The sequence below is a fragment of the Galeopterus variegatus genome, unplaced genomic scaffold (genome assembly GCF_000696425.1).
Source record: "Galeopterus variegatus unplaced genomic scaffold, G_variegatus-3.0.2 Scaffold11838, whole genome shotgun sequence".
NCBI classification, from domain to species: Eukaryota; Metazoa; Chordata; class Mammalia; order Dermoptera; family Cynocephalidae; genus Galeopterus; species Galeopterus variegatus.
The window spans coordinates 16,731-20,751 of record NW_007737949.1 but is presented as its reverse complement, the minus strand read 5'-3'; positions in this window follow the sequence as shown (position 1 = coordinate 20,751).

Sequence of the window (4,021 nt, the reverse complement as noted above, 5' to 3'; positions counted from 1 at the left end):
GAAGGAGAATCCAGACTAGAGACCAATACAGACAGGCATTTTTCAGTTCTTCGACAGAAGAATATATGCATGGTATATACATTACTAAATTCCCATATGAAAATAAATAATTTTTATAGTATGGTTTTTCTCTCATCAAGCAGCCATGAAAAGTGAGTTATTTGGGGCCGGCCCGGTGGCTCACTGCTACAGTGCACCGCTTGGGAGCGCAGCGGCGCTCCCGCGGAGGGTTTGGATCCCACATACAGACCAGTTCCTGCTCACTGGCTGAGCGAGGGGTGGGCGCAGCACCGAGGGTTGTGATCCCGTTGCCGGTCCCGGTCCGGTACGGGCGCGACACTGAGGGTTGCGGTCCGTTGCCGGACACGGAAAAAAGACAAAAAAAAAGTGAGTTATTTGTCCTTTCCTGAGTTAAAAGTAGTATATAATTTTTAAAATCCTCTCCTGTTTTCAAGACTAAAGATGAAAATTCAGGCTGTTAATTGCTCATAGAGTGGTGCTTCTTTACCAGGAGAGACCTGGATCTCAATGGGATCTTGTCAATGTCTGGAGACAGTTTTTTTTTTTGTCACATGGGGATGGGAGGGGGTGCTGCTCACATGCAGTGTGAATGCTGCTAAACACGTATACTGCACATCATGGTCTCAACCCCAACAAAACCCTACCCCCAACACTCATAACAAAACATTATCTGGACCATTATTATGTCAAAAGTGCCATAGTCAAGAAACCTGCTATAGAGAGACATTTCAGAGTCCTTTGCACAAAGCCACAATAATTTCTCTCCTTTCTGCTTCAGAAATAGCACGTGTCCTTGTCCCTCCATGAATATTCATGTGGAACTCTTACTGTCACCCTCAGCATCAAAGTGACTGTCAGGAGAATCTCCATGAGGTCTTGCTAGGTTGCATTGAGGGGGTTAGTGTGACAGAGAAAGAATAGAATGGAGAGAGAAGAAGCCTCATCCCAACCTGTTCACACTGTTCTCTCTCTCACAGTAATAGCTGCTCCAAGATACCTGGTTCCACAGATCAAATCATTCCCCTTTCCTAGATTTCTGAGATTACCCCTTAATACACAAAGAAAAACATGTTTTCATAACAGACTACTCAAAGCTTAGCAGTTCCTAAAATATTCTCTAATTAAGAAGGAGAGAAAGGATAGATTTTTAAAACTCTTTTATTGCTGCTATAATTCCATCTTCTTCTACATATGACTGAAGAATTACCTCCATGAGGAAAAAAAAAGTTTCCAACTCCCAGAAAATATTGATATCCATCCAAAAAACAAAACAAAACAAACCAGAGTACAGCACATGGGATAGATTTTGCTGCCCCTGTTTCTTAAGATGCTGTGATGGAAAACAGAGATAGGTTTTATGTTTGTGCTTGTGTATCCCTGAGGCCCATGCTCTGTAAGGTTCCCAGAGCAATCATTGATCTCTGTGGGATATCAATAAAAGAAAACTACTAAAACTTGGAACTCGAACAATTATTGATCATTATGGGATTCGAACAGGGAGCAGAAGGGTGGAAACCCAACTTGGTATGTATGATAATAATTTAACAGTTACATCCAGAGTTCATTATGAACCTCAGAACATTGCACACTGCTTCCAAGCATTGTCCCTGTGAGCCAACACTCACATTGCTATTATGAAATATGAATAGATCTTACAAACTCTGTGTCTTATACTCAATACCTACTTCCTAAAAGGGATAGGGTCTGAAGCCAGAAAGGAATAGGGTCTGAATCCAGGCCAGAGTCCCTCCAAATGCCAGAAAGTGGAGGCAGAAATAAAACTCCTTTACTGAGAATAAAATTAATTACTCACATTTACTGAGCACTTTCTATATTCAAGTTACTATTCTAGATAGAACTATTAACACATTTCAGCTTTATAAAAATTAGTGAGGTGGTACTGTTATGCCCCCTTGAAAATGAGGTGACTGAGGCACAGACAGGTATAATTTGCCCAAAGTCATACACAGAATCGCAAGGAGAAGGCCACCATATGCTGTTGTGTGGTTTGTAGCACCCATGACTGTGAGGAAGAGCACAGCTACAGAGAGGTACTGGGGTGGCTTCCTCCCTGCTGAGTGCCAGAGACCATTAAATGGGAATGCCTCCAGGATCTCTCCCAGGTCTTTCATTCTTGACTCTACACAGTAATGTTGATCTGAACTAATAATAGCACTCAAACCACATCCTGTGTGTACTTAGGTAAATCAAATATTTCAAGAATTCTATGGATGTAATTAATTATAGGTAATTATTTTTCATTTCTCAACAACCTATATTTGTGTTCTTAAAATTTGTCTATCTGGGGGCCGGCCCGGTGGCGCACTGTGCTAGTGCGCCGCTGGGGAAGCGCGGAGGCGCTCCCGCCGAGGGTTCGGATCCCACATACAGACCGGTTCCCGCTCACTGGCTGAGCGAGGTGCGGGAGCGACACCGAGGGTTGCGATCCCGTTGCCGGTCCCGGTCCGGTACGGTGGCGACACTGAGGGTTGCGATCCGTTGCCGGACATGGAAAAAGACAAAAAAAAAAAAAAAAAAAAAAAATTGGTCTATCTGAGAATTCCTTGAATTTGAGATCTCTTTCTAGATCTCATTTCCCACCTAGGATTCTCACAATCCCTTTTCTTCTCTCTTGAAAAACAAAGGATTTCTCTTATCCATTCACATCTTACTGTGTAAATTAACTTGATGAGAATAACTAATGCAAACATCCAAAAACCAAAAACATAAATACAATTGAAACAGAAAAATCAAGAAGAGAGGGACTTAGAGTTCTGGGGAGTCTGAGAAGCCCAAGAGGGTAAACGTGACTCCACTTCTATTTTTGTCTGACAGTAACATAGTTTCTGAAAGGGGAGTCTGAGAAGCCCAAGAGGGTAAACGTGACTCCACTTCTATTTTTGTCTGACAGTAACATTGTTTCTGAAAAAGTTGGCCCTGAAAGCAAAAATATGAAGGAAAGTGAGGAAATAGGAAGCTTGGTTGACCACCCTCACCAAGTCTTGCATAGATCAGAATATATGTGTTTACTATCCAAGATACACTAAATGTTTGCAATTTTAAAACATCCTGCTACATTTTAATATTTCTTAGCATAAAATAGCTACAATTCCTGAATTAAATTTTAAGTTTTCAAATATAGGTTTTAACATTTCCAAATATGGTAAAATGAAGTCAAAGCATTTATGGTCATTTTAAATCAAATCTGCACACAGGACTTTTGACTTTCCTTAAACTTTATGAATTCATAAAAGATAAGCTTAACATAACATGATGACTGATTATACCAGCCTTATAAACAGTAATAAAAACCAGAGATTTCTAAACGGATGTATTTTTATATGATATGTTCACAGTGACGTTAAATATAAACAGCCCTAAAACTGAACCTTTGTGCCTGTATTGTTAACTCCATATAGCATCATATAGTATCTTTGTCTGTCTGACCCAGTAAGTTTCACATCAAAATATATCATAACTTATGTCATCAGAGTATGCTTCCCTACTGAGGTTGTTCCTTCCTCAGTGCTTTAGGAATAATAAAATTAGAATAGTTTGTTAATATAATCTAGTTTAGTTCTTTATCTCAGAGGTGATAAAACTGAAGCCAGAGAAACCTTGACTTTTACAAATGACAAGCAGATAAAGTCCAATCTACACATCTATGACTAGAGCTGTGATCCTCAGACTCCTAGCCATGCATCTGTTCCTCTACACGAAACCCTGATCCTGTTTTATTAATAATCACTCTCTTGACATCGCAAATAAATTAACTTAATCACTTTTAACTGACTGTTGTAATTCTTATATACCTGAAACCCTGGAGAAAAAAAAGAAAACTATAGCAGTATTGGGGGCATTTCAAGTAAAAAAAAAAAAAAATGTATTTTAAAGTCACATCCACCAGCCCCAGATCACTCCCACACCCTCCTGCAATTATAAACATATATGTAATTATGAGAATCAGGATTATAAAATATTGATTGAGTGGCTATTATTT